At 47.2% G+C, this 17,296-nt stretch overlaps 1 protein-coding gene across 2 annotated transcripts in view; it reads left to right on the top strand.

The window, feature by feature from the left end:
- Positions 1–442: 442 nt before the first annotated feature.
- LOC144164728 (uncharacterized) overlaps positions 443–17,296 on the top strand; it is a 149,556-nt gene continuing 132,702 nt past the window's right edge. Inside the window, exon 1 of one of the 2 annotated variants that reach the window (XM_077695022.1) lies at positions 443–747. The gene's annotated coding sequence lies outside the window, so the exon portion shown is untranslated. The remainder of the gene's footprint in view (positions 748–17,296) is intronic. The other variant, XM_077695021.1, reaches the window with a different exon arrangement.

Below are 17,296 nucleotides of genomic sequence, written 5' to 3'. Positions count from 1 at the left end.
ACACGGGCGTGTTTGCTTGACGTAGTTTTGTTATAAAGATTGTCTACGTAGCATCTCTACTATAACGCATATATTTCTTTCTTACTTTTTGTGCCGCTCTTTAGTGTTTACGTAAGCGTGGTGTTTTTTTTTTTCACTTTTTGTTTGTAATGAGTTCTGTTTATTATTGAAAGTGCCGCGTATCTCTCGATTCTGCTTGTACTAAGTGCCGTACATGTGTTAAAATTATTTAGTAGTCTCGCCGCCATGCTTTCTGTTGTATAGGCCTGATAAACGTATGCGTGAGGTCTGCGCGGTGGCCGGAGTGCGTGCATTTATTTGAGAATATTTCCGGATACAAGTGACTGCGGGCCACGGGGTTCGGGTGGGTGTTTCCATGCCGTGGCCTAAAAATGCGCGCATTGCGAGTCACATTTCGTCGCTGAATTGCTGCGCGAAACGCACCGGGATGTCGCGCTGCGCGGGATAAGCGACGGCCGTCCTTGGCTTGCATACGGTTCATCGCGAAATACACCGGTCGCTACCTCATCCGCAGCATCCCTCGGCGCTCGTCACGCAGGAGGAGGAGGAGGAGGACACGCGGCGGCCGCTGCTGCTGCTGACCGGTCGACGCCACGTGACCGTACGCAAGCACGACCACCGCCTCGGAGCGGTGGCAGAGTCGCGCCGGTGCTGTGCTAGTGCGGATGGTTCGCGTATCAGCGGCGTTGCGCGCACCTTCAAGCAGACGGCCCTTCACCCACGCCCGTAAGTCACCATTTTTATGGACATGCGCTTTGAAAAGAACCAGCCGAGCCAGTGGTTCTTCTCCTTCCTGTCGTTGGTGGTGCGGAAATGCCCTCAGTTCGCTTTGCGATTGGGCAGAACACTGACTGAAGGGATTGTTTTGAACAAAACGGGATCGTGTCTGCGGCTGCCGAAAGCACGGGATTGACTGCCGCGCGTACTTCATCTCATCTCCACTTCCAGCACGTGTGGGAATACCGTATTTTCGTGCGTGGAACCCACACCAAAATGCGAAAATTTCAGAGGTAATGGAAAGGCGTGGATTATATGCGAGGCATTTATTTTGGTGCAGCTTCACCGCAATGCTCGTTGGGCCGGGATGCCCCTGCAGCCACAATAGCGACTACGCCACTCTTATTCCATTGACAGTGCTCATTCTCCACGTACAAATCAACACTGTATCAATTCAGCCTACTACCGCTTGGAACGAAGAGCCTTTCCGCCTTCACTTCTAAACTTGTCTCCCGAAGACAAGGTCATCTACAGACAGCTCCAAACTAACACACTTCCATATGGTACATTAATACACTCAATACATCCGACATTGTACAAATATACTTGTAAATTCTGCATACAGCCATGCACTCTCTACCACATGGTATGGAAGTGCCGCTACACGCCATCCCTTGCCCCAAACCCAGATTCCTCATTTGAGCCGTGGGAGGGTCGGTTGACCAGCTCCAACCCGGATATATATCACCAACATCTGGTAGACCGGGCGAGACAGGCAGCCAAGACCCAGGGCTTCCCAAAGTAAGGAGGTCCCCCACCTGACGGTCAACCCAGCAACATTGACTGCTCAATTTAAACGTTTATTCCTCCTGGCAAGTCAACAAGTTACCTAGTCAGCTGGGTAATTGTTCTTTTGCATAAACAAATGTACCATGTTGCTTGAGTAGTAGCCTTGGTCCAGCCTTTCATGTATAAGATCTGCGGGCAATGCGCGGGGGTACATTTTTTTTTATCGCAGTGTCTAGAGTTACGTCCGACGGAACCCAAAATTGAAAACTAGAGTTACGTCCGACGGAACTTTAAGCCAGTTTCTAGAGTTACGTCCGACGGAACCCAGAATTGAATACTAGGGTTACGTCCGACGTAACTTTAAGCCAGTTTCTATAGTTACGTCCGACGGAACTTTAGGCCAATGTTCTGAGTTACGTCCGGCGAACTTAGAGCATTAAAAAAAAATTACAGCTAACAGCACCAAATACCATGACGCTCCATGTAATCTGTCACTTGTACGATACACGACGTACGATGTACGATGCAGCGCTGTAGGTTCGAATCCCGGCTGGGTTGATGGATTTTTCAATTAAATAATTCAAAAATTTTTTGTACTAGTCCTTGTAGACTTCTTTCCATATCCAACATTTATAAAGTTTACTGCGTGGTTTCCCATCTACTGCATGCCCACCTATGTAATCTCCGTAAAATGTACATGCAAAAATTAAGCTTGGGTGTTTTTAGTGCCTGGACGAATATGTGCGAACCATTTCCTTCAAGAGAAAATTTCAGCTTTTCACTTCAATATCATTTTGCTGGCATCGGAATATAAAGTGACTGTTTGCTCCATATCACAAATGGGAGTAAAAACCACCCACTCTGCCCATAATAGTAGCGACTTTGATAAAATACGTTTTTCATTAATCAGCCAGATCAGTTAACTAAAATGTATCGACATTTTTAATTCTGTGAAGAAATAAAGGAGTACCAGGGCATTCGCTTTATTATCACTAATCAATTATTTATTATTAGTGGTAGGTAATTGATCGATTAACCTTCCGATTAATCGATTAATGCCTTAGTCACGATTAATTGTTTTAACCAGTTCAAGCTTCTGAGCAACAGAAAGAAAAATGTCATGTTGAAATTATACGCAAGCATGTCGAGTATCATATTCGTGTTCAAATAACCCGCCTTACGTCAAGACACAAAACGATGCCAGTATGCGAAAAGATGGCAGTGATTAAAACCGAAAACAGACGGGAAAATAGCTACTCAATAATATTTCATCGATAATAATATTTCATGGTACAGGGCAAAATTTCAAATAAAAATTACAAATATACACGGTACAAAAAACGACCAGTGGGCAATTATACATACCGTTTTGCCGTTGTATAAACTATTTCTGTAGTAAGAAAAACGCGATTAATTGGCGCCATCGGCACTCATGGCGGGCGCTGATGTTCCTGTTTCTAGAAAAAATGTGAGTGACGAACGAGCTGATAAGCGTTGCGTCCGCATCATGCGCCATGATGATGACATACTTACCTCATCCGGAATGTGTCTGAACAAGTGTATGAGCATATTGATCTGATAAGTACTACTACAGGATTATTTTTGGTCATTTTTTTCTAAAAAAAAACCACGCAACCGAATAATCTATGCATAATCGAATTAATCGATGCCAATTAATCGGGTTGAAATATTAACTGACACCCAACCCTATTAATTACTCTTGAACCATGTAAATTGGTTCAAGAGTCTTGAAGAGCTGTAAATTTTTTGTGCTTTACGTTATGCCGGACGTAACTCAAAACATTGGCCTAAAGTTCCGTCGGACGTAACTCTAGAAACGGGCCTAAAGTTCCGTCGGACGTAACCCTAGTTTTCAATTTTGGGTTACGTCGGACGTAACTCTAGAAACTGGCTTAAAGTTACGTCGGACGTAACCCTAGTTTTCAATTCTGAGTTCCGTCGGACGTAACTTCAGAAACTGGCTTAAAGTTCCGTCGGACGTAACTCTAGTTTTCGATTTTGGGTTCCGTCGGACGTAACTCTAGACACTGCGTTTTTTTATTCGACCACGGAAGGTAAGGGGTGGGGGTTACATGCAGGGGCGGGTTATACGCGCGAAAATACGGCGCTGTCGAGCTCGTTTACGGGAAAAGTGTACAGGGGTGGGATCCCCAGTCTGTTCGTATGTCTTCCAAGTTTGGGTGACGCGACTGCTGCGTGGAATTTCACAATTATTCTCACAAAATAACACTGCTAAGGCACGCCTTTCATTGGTCCAGCGTACTTCTTGCTGTAATGTACCAGTATTTCCTTGCCACTTTTCTGTTGCACATTCGAGCACACATTTCCTTGTCGCGGCCAGGTGCGCGAGAAACGATCCGCTCGCACATGAGATGAAATTCTCCACTGTGGAATAATGATGTCCCGTAGATGTTGAAATGATTCGGTGGATGTAAAACAACCTACGGTAATTCTGAGAATTGTCTACTAACGCGTAGCATTCTTAAGCCGTTGTCTTTATTGTGAATTATTTACAGCCCGATTTTGCTACAAGTAGCCGAATAAGTTGGTTTATTTTGCTTTTTTATAGTTTTCTTTTGTTTATTTTTCCGAATTATGTACATTTACGCTGTGGTAGCTACTGCCTGCCTTTTCTCCGCCAGTTACGCATTTTTGCGCAAATACACGGTTGATCCGTTTTTACCATTTTTGTAGTGTTTTGCCATTCTTTTCCGGTCTTCTTTATTCTCGTCTTCGCTTTTTGGGGAAGGTGCACAGTGCACAGGATCTATCACTTTGACTTCGTAACAAAAGATTTTAATTTAAAAAATTTATTGGTATTTCTTGTTTTCTTTTAAATTCCCTTCTACTAGTTATGTTAACTTCCGTTATTATAACGATTAGGTATGTCATAATCCCCAAACTGCGCATTTCTAGGCAAATGCAGGGCGTTTCTCGGCTTGTCCGGTTTTGCGGTTTTTTATTCGGGTTTCCGTTGTTATTTGTCTAACTGGTTTATTTCCATCTTTGCTGTTTGCGTGAAATGTGCAAGATCTATATTTTTTTTTAGGAAGCTCACGTCCACAATTGTTAGAATTGTCTACTTTTATCTTTTAGGCTTTTCAATTTGACCAATAGTCTCCGTTTGCGTATCATAAAGATTAAATGTGTCAACTTCCCAAATTATGCATTTTTGTGCAAATTCAGCGCGTTACACGGTGGGGTCGTTGTCGCCATTTTTGTAGTTGTGTTCTCGTCATGCTTTCCCAGTCGTCTTTACTTTTAATTTATCTTTCGTTTGGCGGGAGGCGTGCTAGATCCATAATTTTGATTTTGTAAATGAACCTATATTTTTCCTGCATTTGCATTTTCGTTTTTTGATTCCGTTCTCCCAATTATAACGATTACAAAACGCCAGTGTGTCGAGATTTGGCCGCACACTAAAGATCCCCCGGTGGTCAAAATTAATCCGGCCGCAGAGTCTTCCGCTACGGCGCTCCTCATAGCCCGGATAGTGTTGAGGAACTGGGCCCCGGGCCATGGCACCGCTCAGAACGCCTCTTCTTCTCCCCTATCGCCAATGACGGTGATAGTACTACACAAGCTCGTCGTCTTCTTCTTTCCTCAACATACTCCCGCCCGCGACAATGGTTCTTCAGAAGACATGCAGATAACCTGCAGAGGAAACACCAGAAAAATAAATGACGGCGAGTTCAGCATTCTAGTTGTGATCGTTTCGTCCGGTCGGTCTCATCCCCTCAGCCACATCCTTCTCCAACGGTGCTTTGAGGTGTGGTGTCGCTTCCTATACTCGGTTACAACTCAAGAACGGCACCACCTCATGTAGTGTATCACTCCGCCAAAGCGCCGGACCCGTGACGTCAGTGCGCGCGCGTTCTGAAAGGGGTTAGCTATGAATGCGTGATATCGTCTGCCTTCTCTCACGCAGTTTGTTTATCGTCACTGGAGTCGTTTATAAGCATATGAATTAGAAAAAAAAATCGCGGGAACGGCTCACGCCATGTTCAAAATATTCCCAGGAACGACCTACTTGCGCCGCGCGGATAAACATCCGGCTACGGTGATAAGGCACAGCGGCAGCTTCCGGTGCCGTTCTTAAGTTGTCACCGAGTATAGTAACGGCTCTGTTGAACGCGGGCAACGAAAGCCCGCCAAAACTTGGATCCGGGGATTTGGATTCTTGGATTCTTGGGTCGGGGTTCTTGGAAACGCCGGATTGACTTTGGTTCCACGTAATTCGGTCGCCGTTTCCTTCGGTAAGAGTGAACAGTAGTCCGCATCGCCCTCCTTCGTGAGAATGGTTGCCCTCTTCGTCGTTGAAAGTCAGCTGTAGCTAACGCAAGGACCTCAGCTCGAGCACTCATATGTTGTCCTCTGTCCCTGTATCTAACCTTCCGTGCCCTGCAACAATTCGATTTGGTTTTCACGTTGGCACTATCTGAATCCAGAGCAGCCAGAACTGAATGCTCCTTCGCACACTCGAAGGGTTCTGTTCCTAGTTCGGCGACCTCTTCATTTCCCTGGGGTATGAGCTCGCTCAGCGGCTGCAGAACGACACAAGATGCTGAGTCTGCGACGCATACCGAAGACTTAGTGGCTGCCTCCAGGGTGGCTGCTGTCAGCGATTCGCTGGCAGGGACAAAGGCTGCTTTAAAGGCAACTGGAGAAGCGAGTGGAATGCTGCGTGTCGTTCGGAGGGATCCACCTTCAGTGACGGTTTCAGGGGGTCTCCACGATGTCTTGACTTTACTGTCTTGCGGGGTTGTGCAAACGTAGCCTATTTTTTGATAACGTGTCTCAAAGCAGGAAAATAATTCGGAAAATCATTCCGAGGTATAAATCAGGTTCCTCATATTCCTTTGTGTAGTCATCAGTATCCAATAGGTTTCTGACTTGATTGTCGAGCTGTACGAGGGTGATCTGTTTTTTCTGGGCGGATTCGTAGAGGGTTCTCAGCGTGCCTGGTTTCACAGGGCGCTGCTCCAATGCGCGGTCTGTCGCTTTGACTAGGTCGGAAATCTGCACTCGGAGGGTGTCTCTGAGCCGTAGCAGCTGGCCCGCGTCCTCTGCGACGTCTCCGGGTTCAGTGTGGGTGGCGTGGAGCGTCGAGCCACGGCGGGCGCCGCCCAAGGGCAAGGCCTCTGAGATGAGGGAATCCCAACCAGGAGTTTCCGGGCCTTGCAAGCCTTGAAGATGCGCTGCGCCGTTCCTCCCGGGGTTCTGTACCAGAATGTCGCGGAAAGCGACGCGAGAAGGGAGCCGGTCGCCCTTTCGCTGCGCTGCCTGGGAAGCTCCCGGACGCCACACCATCAGCTGACACCATCATCGTTCCTGAGGCATGTGCCTGTGCACGCATGTTCACGATGCTCTATACGAGTACTCTTTCTTTCCCCTCGACTTATGCCCCTTCTCCCCTGCTGGACTTCGTAGTGCGCCTCCGAACGCCTGTTGTCAGCATCGCACATGGGTACATTTGCGCATCGGCCTCGACCTCATACTTCTGCTCATGCGCACATTGGAAGCGCGACGAGTGTGTTGTGGATAATGAATAAAAGAGGCAGGGCTGCACGGGCACGCGGGTACGGGCATAGCTCGCTCCTCGTGCTTGGGGCAGTTGGTTCCTGATGAGCGCAGCGAAAGGGCGACCGGATGTCTGGCTCCTTTCTTCCGTCGCTATCCGCGACAGGTAGAGCCTGGGCGCGTTAAACCCCACAATCGATTATAACAACTACTCTGCCATCGTAGATTGCTGTACAGAAGCAAGGCGGATTGCAGTTGGTTAATTTTTGCGATTTTTTTATTCCTGTTCCCGACATTCTCTCCCGGACTTCTTTTGTTTTCGTCTTCGTTTTTGGAGGTAGGTGCCCAAGGTCCCTAATTTTGATTTCTTAAGTAAGCTTTTATAATTCTGCAGTATTTCCATTTTTCTATTTTTAAGTTTTCTTCAATTTCACGCTAGCAATTATGCCCATTTACGTTATTGTAACGATTGAATGTGTTAACCCCGCAAATCACGCATTTTGGAGCAAATACAGGGCATTACACGCGGTTGGTCCATTTTCACGACTTTTGTAGTCGTGTTTGCGTCATTATGTCCCGGTCGTTCTTTATTTTCATCCTCATTTGGGGAGGCGTGCAAGATGCGCAATTGTGATTTCGTAGCTGAACTTTTACGACTTTTAAATACTTTTTTTTATTTCTTTGTAGTTTTTGTTCCTTAAAATTCCGTTCTGTTCATGTATGTTATTATAACCAATCATCGTGTTACAAACGCAAATTACGCATTTTTGGGCAAATGCAGTAACACGGTAACACGGTAACACCCATAACACGGTTCGTCCGCTTTCTTAATGTGTGTTCCTCGTTATTTTCGGTCGTTGTTATTTTGGAATTTTTTATGGAGGTGTACAAGATCCGTATTGCTGATTTTGTAACTTCAGTTTTATCATTTTACTTTTGTTTTGTTTTTTTTTCAGATTTCTTTTAACCACTTAGCTCGTTTACGCTATTATAAAGATCAAATATGTTCACTCCGGCAATTTTTCATTTTTGTGTAAATGCAGGGCGTTACACAGTTGGGCAGGGGAGGGGGCTTTGTTCTGTCGTTTCGTAAGACTCCTGACTCAGTCCCCACATGACACCCAGCGTTTGTCCAAATTAGGTAAATACTGACGCATCCACAATCGCCACCGAACGCCTGCTTATCTGTATGTGACCTCCGGGCGCGCAAGCCGGCCAGGATATGTATACAAGCGGAAATCTGGTGGCGCGACCATAGATGGCACGATTTTGCGATGTTTGCTGCTATACTGTGGCATTTCCGCTGATTTCCCTTTGTGCGAATGTGCCCACCTGTTGATTTTGCTTCTTAATGTTAACTTCAGTTTTTGTGCGCCTGCTTAGGATCTACGAAGCCTTCCACTCATCGTATTGTGCGCACGAATTTTTTGTTTATTTGTCGTTAACTTGATGTGTCAGCATCACAAGGTAGCATACACATGTCGCATACTGTAGTGGCAGCACCAACATCTGCATTCAGCGCCACTGTCATTTATTTTATTTATTTATTTATTTATTTATTTATTTATTTATTTATTTATTTATTTATTTATTTATTAACATACCTACATTCGCCAAAAGGCATTGTTGTAGGGGGGTGTGATACAGAAAAATAAACACAAAGAATCACACGCACGGCATAATGGTAACAAGCAAAAAAAGAAAACAAAAGAAAAATCAGCGCAAATAACAGGCGACAGTGACACACTAAAAAAAAACAAAAAGAAACACGTTTTAGATTATGTGACCGTGCTAAAGTGGTGCCAGGTCTTCACATACAGAGATTATACCGGACACAACGGATAAATGCAGATAACAGCAGTACAGTAAAAGAGCAAAAAATACCCATTCAAGTCATGTTGTGCTCGTGCGCAAGTGCTGCCAGAGTGCAGCGGAAAACAGTTCAGTGGGGGCGGCAACAACAGTGTCGGGTAGGGCGTTCCACTCTTTAATCGACCGGGGGGAAAATGGCGCTAGGAATGTGGATGTACGGCAATAATATTCGGCAATTTTTTTACTGTTGTCCCTTCGCCTAGACACATACATCATCATAAGCGAACGCCACCATCATGGTCAGCGGTGCCAGGGCTGAGCTGTCCTACGCGAAACAATAGATCGAACTTGTCTGCGTTCCTGGGTGGTCGCTTGTCATCGCCAGTTGTGGCCAGACGTGTGCATCAGTAATAAATGTAGGAAGCCACCTCTGTTCTACTGAGTCCACGGCTCCTCCCTAGAAGTGGCGACCCGGACACGCGCCCAGGCGCGAAGACATGTCCGATCTCTTGTGTCACGTGGCACAGCTCATCCCAGGCACCGCTGATTATGGTGGCGTTCGTTCATGACGATGATAGTGGTGCTGAATGCAGATGGTCGTGCCGTCAATACAATATATTACGTGACACGTATACTTTGTTTATGTGAGACTATTATACACTCAGCGTGTTGAAATTATTTTCATTCGCAGATGTGAGCGAAAAAGATCACAGTTGATGTTACTGTACGTAGTCCGAGTTTTATGTCCGGGATTGTTGTTCTTTGACCGAAGTGCGCATCTTTGCCACGGGGACAGTAAGAGTAAGCAGAGTTGAGGTCGAAAACCCGGACGGCCACATACACAAACTGCTTCGTACCGCTCAACGTCTTACCAAACAGTACAAAAAAGGCGGGAAACGTCATCATGACCTCATGAGGCTAAAATGTCACTAAAAAGTGAATATCAAAAACCCTTCAATCTGGAAACTGGCGTAATAGCTGTGAACGACTTGGACAAGATCGATGTCTCTGACGTCTGCAGAGCCTGTTTCGAGGTCTGAATTGGTGGGCAAAAACAAAACTGACAATTCTAGAAGAAATGTGCCTCCATTATTTATACTCTCAAGTGGAGGGAACTGTTATCAAGACCCTCTTCCCTCACGCCACGGCTTACAGCTCGACCCCCCCACCGCTGCCCAAAATTGATATCATCACGCCCCTTGCGAGGGGTGGTGATATCCATTCACCATTCTCCATTCAGCACGGGCGAGCCGCAGATAAGTTTCTCCGAAGTAAAACCGAAATCTGCACCGGGCCACGATTGAATTGAACGGCAAGGCCTCCGAAATCTTCCATTCAGATGGTCAAACGGTCCTCTTAACTCTCATTAATCAATCTAGGAATCTCAGTAAGTCTCTGACCACTAAGAATGGCGATCATCCAACCAATCCCGAAACCTAGCAAGGATTCTCTCAAACCTGAGAATCTCCGACCCATCGCATTAAGCCCCGTTATTTAAAGTTCATCAACAACAGCGGTTCATCAACAAGAGACTTCAAAACCACTTGGTACCCACAGGATGGTTCCACACGCCCCTCACGGTATTTCACCCAAATGCAGGCACCCCTGATCACGTCAAGCCATAAACCGGACATCCCGAAAAAGCCGACCTGACTACGTCCTGGCCCTCGATATGCACAAAGTGCTTGACAACGTCACCAAGAAGGCATTTTGAGAGAATTAACCGCTTCCTTCCCCAGTCAGACGTCTCAGATGTGGATTCGCAGCTTCCTAACGCCCCGACTCATTCGTCTTAACGCCAAGGACGCAACGCCGAATGTCTACAACTTTGACTGAGGAGTTCCCCAAGGTTCAATATTGGGGCCTCTACTTTTCAACCTTGCCATGAATGATGTAGGCCGCACCCTTGAAATGTACTCAGCGGCCCGTTTCGCCTTCTATAAGATGATATATTTGTGTGGACCGAGGCTGCTCATTATGATTCAAAAGAATCTATTCAGGCTTCGAGCACACCCTCTATGAATTCAAGATGCAATTATGCCCCTACCAGGCCGAATTTCTCAGCGTCGACGGCAAGAGCTCGACCAATGCTGACCAAATACTACACTTGAACATCGCCAATCGATTTTGAGTCAAGAAAGGGTATCGTCAAATTACTGGGCCTCCAGATTAGTAGCTGAGATATCCCGACTACATGGATCCTTCGTCTTCAGACAGCTTGGTGCTCCACCTTGCACTTAATAACCCGTCTATCCAGTGAACACGGGGGCTCGCACCAGAACGCTCGGCTCAAGCTTGCTAGCGCCGTCGCACACGGCTGACGGTCTTACGGCTTTCCCGTATATGCATTCGGTCCCAGACATCTCAGAGAGCTTGCCATATTGAACAAGCACCTGATTCATAACACGCCTGGCACGCCACTTCCTACTACCACCAATCTCTCGAGAAGATCAAACTTTGATTTCAGAAGCAACTCGAGTAAATGCCGTAAAAACGAGCTGTTCTTAAATGGGACACCTGAAATCGCAAGTTCGACCCTTTTATCTTTTCTAAATTCATCCCACTTTGGAAGAGACCAGCAATCGGCCTCGTCCGACGACGACCCATCCCCCACCGTCACCGAGTAGCAGTACGTCCGAACCTCCACCAATGATAAAGCCAACGATGAAGTTTAGATTTCATCGATGCCTGCCAACACAGCAGCAGAGCTGTTTAAACTTGAGCTTGGTACGTTACCGTTCGTAAAAAATACAAAAAAAAACTGCGTCGACGCGAAGCGCCTTACACGGCTTTCGCGCAGTGGTGTTAGCAAAAAAAAAAACTGATTGATTCCTCTGTCACAGTAATCGGTAAAAGACGAAAGTGAAATGTGCAGCGAAATCTGCAGCTGAGCATGATTTGCGGGTCGGCGGCTTTCTTGTGGGTGTGCTTGGCCAGCGACGTCCTGGTGCCGGGTAGCTTCGGCAAAGGTGTACTGGTGTCATTTCCATCACAGAAATGATGTCAGTTAAATCTTGATGTATCTCGAGATAAAACACGGTCGTGTTAAACTATATCACCTGAAAACGAACAACCCAAAGTATAACGTACTCTTAATACTAAGGGTTGCTTCCCCGCAAGAATACCCTGTGTACAGGGGTGCACCCTTTACAGGCCGCTTGCTTCGTTGTACTGGCGTCACTTCCGGGACGGATATGACGTAAGTGAAATCTTCATGAATCCCGAAATAAAACACTTTCGCGTTAAAAAAGGTAGAGAGCGTACGTGAGCGTGTGCCTCGTGAGGAGCTCCCATCGCCACCGTCGTGTGGCGACCGGCGCGCCACAGGTCCGCCGCGCCCTAGACGATCCCTTCACAATCCACACGTGCGGATGGCCACCGAACCAGCTGACGAAGAAGTGGAGGTTTACGGAGGCACAAAACAAAGCAATAGTGTATTGTCTCGTGTTGGTTGCACAAACGGCAGTCTACAGGCCAAGGAACAAATACCCCTTTATATTTGGGCCACGGTTTAACAGGCAACGTAGATGCAACTTAAAAAATAATGTTTTTGCAGCAGCCTGAATGCTCATGCGGTTGACACGCTGCAACCCACTTGTATCAAAAAACATTATGACTGGTTGACGGTAATTGGGAAGGGAGAATAGACGCCTCAAGTCCAACCTGGAGAGTTTGTAATATGTGTTCTAGGGGAAAAAACAACACAGCGAGGAACTTGAAGGTGTCAGCAATCTCTTTAAGAAAGCCCCGAGGTTGCCTAGAATTTTCGCGATAGGTAGGCGCAAATCTCCATATTTTTGTTCTGGTATGATTACGCCAGTGTGCACCTTTTATTTTATTTTGGCGAAAGGATATAACTCGCTTTTTGTATTTTTGTTTTGTTTGTTTATTTTTGTTATCTTCTTCCTCTCATTGTTGTTCCTCGTGATCCCCCTGCTCCTCTGATTGTTACTGGTGGCAGGGCCCCGCCAGGCAGTTTTGTTTGCCTTTTGCCATGCCATCCAAGGCAGTTTTGAATTGTCTAAAATAAATGGATAAATGGAATGGAAAAGTGGCAAATGCGCACTCAAGAGACATTGAACTGATAACGTTAAAAACAGATGATCAGCCGTTTTAAAAATGAAGAAACGCGAGACAAGCTGGTGTACAAACAAACGAACTGGACGTTAAAGGGCGGAAAAGGTTATTCCGGCGCACTGGCTCCGGCTTGGACTACCACAAGAAAGTAGCGAACACTCTATGGCACGCTTGGACCTTATGTCGAATCAAATCAAATAAAATCAAACCAGTTTTATTTGCACCACAGTGATGCGGGTAGGCTCAGGCAAAAAGTGAACAGCTTTCACTTGAGGAAACCCGAGCCCCCTTGGGCATATCTCGCACCCTCAGCAAGACAGGCGCTTCATGCACTCATCTGGTAAAACAGAGTGGTTAAAAAACAGTCTTTGTAAAAACGCAGCTATACATTTATTACACACTACTGAGACTTTTATAGATGATCCGAGTCAACCAAGAACTAGAGCATAATATAGCATAATATATAGCAATGCACAGCAGCAATGCCCATGAAAACAAAATCGTCTTTAAAAGTGTCACTTTGAAATCAGCAAAAGAAATGTTACAGCTAAGGGCTAGCTAAGGACTTGCATAACATTAAAAAGCTTCGAGGCTATAGAAATGCTTTGTAGACTTCAGCCCGCGCAAATATCGACATCTCCAGGCCCATCCATGGCAGCGTTTTGCGCTTCACATGCATAAGCGCCGCAGTCCAATGAGGCCCGCCGTTGCAGTACTGATATAGTGTAAAATTTTTGAATCTCGTGTTATGCCTCCTAGATGCCGCTATTGCGAGCCCCACCAGCCTATCTAAAATACTCTTGGCTTCTAAAGGTTTACCTCGGCTCCAGACGCATTACAAAACCGCTGCCTCCAAAACGCTTCTTTTGTCTGAACGGAGAGATGCAAGGCCATCCGCGTAGGCTAAAACTCTAACTTGACAAAGAATGACCATGTATGACGCTGCTTTGCAGAATTAATACACAGCGACAGACCAAATAAAAGGGTGATAATGGGAAAGCTGCCGTTCGGAGGATTTCATGGGTAAAGAACTTGCCTTTTACGGTTAACCTGGTTTTACAGATTTGGTTGCGTATACGTTTAAAATGTTCCCAATCCCAGCGGCCTCGAGAACGGCAAATATAAGAAAGGATGGCTAACCCTGTCACAAGTTTTAGCAAAGTCGATTTGAAAAAGTTAAACCTGCCCAGCCCTATTTGTTACGCATTCTAGTACTGAACGAGCAATGTTAACAATCGTCTGAACCTCCGTCCTCGAATTCCACATGTTTGATGGGAGCCTGTTATATTAGACTTCTAATTATGAGCTGCTGCTTGTGTTCCAAACACTTTAGCAAATATTTTGCAATGGACACACTACACAACGAAATATCGGTCTATAGCCACCCACGATTTTCAACTTAAAATCAATTTAAACTCATTTAAGCGAACAGCTGCTCTGTGCTAGAAATGTTCACTAGAAAGTAAGCTAGTGTATATTTTCCACATTTCCCAAAAAATCAGCGGAGCACGCCAGCCCCGTGGTCCAATCCGAGCAGAGACCATACAGTGATTACTAAAAAAATATCGGCGTGACAAGACGATCGCGCAAGAGGGCACTTTCGTGCGGAAATGTCAGTTTGGTCCAGGCGGGCACCAGAAAAGGGTTGAAGATGTGCGTAGTGAACAGTGCTTCTTTTAGCGTTTCCTACATCAGCTAGGCCGTACTCGCTAATGATGTCTCTGAGGACCGTGGCGCTCGAATCATAGCGCTGATCACAGGCAGACCGGTCATCCTCCCTACACGCGCAGTGAACGTCACCCATCAGTCTTTGGGTGCACAGAAATTGAGAGGAGGAGAACCCGCGTCTTGCTCGTCATGCTAGGGCCGTTCAAACAAACAACCTGCTGTGGCAACATCGCAGCAAGCCCCGCACGGGGCACCTTGAGCAATCTTGGTGACGGTACTGGCGATACCGCGGACCCCGAGCCCCCAAACATAAGCTGGATCCAACCGTGGCGATGTGTTTATAGGTGGAGGGTTAGAAACCACGAACGGTGGCCGTCGGAGCCCAGGTCAAGCTCCGGCGGATGGGCTCCCTGTCTGTTCACCAGGCAGGGAGCTCCGGGACCTCTTTGGCTACCAGGGTAAGGTCAAAGAAGAAAGTACCCCCGTCTCCCTGCTTTTATAATATGCTATATGGCATTTTCAAACCCCCCCCCCCCCCCCCAAACGTGATCGGTCCCTGAAAAGGGGCCGCACCGAAGTATCTTTTCCTTCATTGCCATCTTTGACATTTCCTGAACCAGATCATTACTCTCGATTTCTTGTCATGGAGTCCCTCAATCCAACCCACCCTCTTGCATCTCAGTCAGTCTTCTTGATCGCAAAATATCTTGAAGCCATACTAGGAAAATCATATAAGTGCAAAAAACAAAGGTCTGGTGAACTACTAATCGAGGTAAATGACAAGCAGCAGTCCACGAAGCTTCTAGCTCAGACTAGACTGGCTGATCTAGACATCAGGGTCACACCCCATCGGAGCCTCAACAGCTCGCAAGGTGTGATATCCGAGACGGATCTCTTGAACGAAACGGATGCGGATCTCCTTGCCGGCTTGAAGGATCAGGGCGTCACTGCCGTGAGACGCATCACCATCCGCAGAGACGACAAGGAGATTCCCACCAAACACATTATCTTGACTTTCGACCGCGCAATTCTTCCACAATACATAAATGCAGGTTTTATCTGTTGCTCCATCCGTCCGTACATCCCGAACCCGCGGCGCTGTTTTAAGTGCCAGCGGTTCGGGCATGGTACGAACTCTTGCCGTGGCCGAACGACGTGTGCAAAGTGCGCGGCGCACGATCATCCGAGCGAGAACTGCTCAGCCGAAACTCTCACTTGTGTAAACTGCGGGGGGCCGCATGCGGCATACTCCCGCAAGTGCGAAAAATTTCAACTAGAAAAGAAAATCATCAACATCAAAGTCACTGAAAACATCACCTTCCCAGAGGCGCGAAAGAGGTTCGCCTCTTTCCCCCTGGGGAGGTACGCCGACGCGGCTCGCCGGGGGGCGGAGCGGCGTCTCGTTTCCACAGGGACCCAGTTCAGCGAGTCTGACCTGGTCCCTCGCCCGCACCCCCCTGGGTTGCCTCTGGCAGCCCAACCCGCCACCACGCCGCTTGCTGAGGCAGCAGCGGTTGTGGTGGCAACCTCTTCCGTCGGGACCGGTGCCGCTCCCGCCTCTGTCTCCCCGCCCTCCAGTGCGTTGGAGGGTACAGAGGTGATGGACACCACGGGCCCCGCACCGATTCCCACCGCCACCGCACCGCCTGTGCCACCTCTGGCGCCCCGGACGCCCTCGGCGGTGGCGGCTCAAACGAAGGGCTCCCGAGGGGGGGCCAAGTCCAGGGGGCCCGGTCCGTCGGGCACCCCTCGGACATCCGACGACGAGATGGATGTCGGGCCGTTCCTGCCTGCAACGCAGCGCAAGGAACGCGTCCCGACGCCAAAGCCTCCCGACAAGCCAAAAAAGGCGAGAGTCACAGCCCCGAAAGACGACACATAAACAAACACACACACTCCAGTACCTCTCACACTAAATAATGGGAAGAGAAAACATAATTCAATGGAACTGTAGAGGCCTTCTTAAAAATCTTGACGATGTATACGAAATACTGCATGCTAATCAGCCAAGTGTGATGTGTCTTCAGGAGACGCATTTGAATTCCAAGCACACAAATTTCTTAAATAGGTACATGGTCTTCAGAAAGGACAGGGATGGCTGCACACACTCTTCGGGCGGTGTAGCCATAATAGCCCGGAAATCCCTAGCATGCCACACTGTCGCTCTCAACACCGTCCGTGAGGCTGTAGCAATACGCACAATAATTTTTAATAGGTTGATAACGGTATGCTTCATATACATTCCTCCTGATGTCACACTTTTGAGCTCTGACTTCGAGGCGCTGGTCGACCAGCTGCCCGAACCGTACATCCTAACAGGCGACCTTAATGCACACAACTCTCTTTGGGGCTCCTCCAGAACGGATGCCCGAGGTCGCCTGATAGAGAAATTTCTTACATCTTCAGGAGCATGCCTTTTCAACCAAAAACAGCCTACATACCATAACTTAGGACATAATACGTACTCACATCTCGACTTGGCTATTGGTTCTGCAATTCTCTTTCCATGTCTTGAGTGGGGCGTGGGCACGGACCCATATGGTAGTGACCACTTCCCCACATCCCTAACATACATAGGTAAAGGCCCATGCAGTCCATCTTCCCATAACAGGTTTAATGAATCAAAACCAAACTGGAGTACATTCACAGAAACATCTAAACTACACCACAC

The sequence above is a fragment of the Haemaphysalis longicornis genome, unplaced genomic scaffold (genome assembly GCF_048455015.1).
Source record: "Haemaphysalis longicornis isolate Haplotype H1 unplaced genomic scaffold, Haemaphysalis longicornis Haplotype H1 scaffold_136, whole genome shotgun sequence".
In the NCBI taxonomy this organism is placed as follows: Eukaryota; Metazoa; Arthropoda; class Arachnida; order Ixodida; family Ixodidae; genus Haemaphysalis; species Haemaphysalis longicornis.
This window is presented reverse-complemented; position numbering and strand designations above follow the sequence as displayed.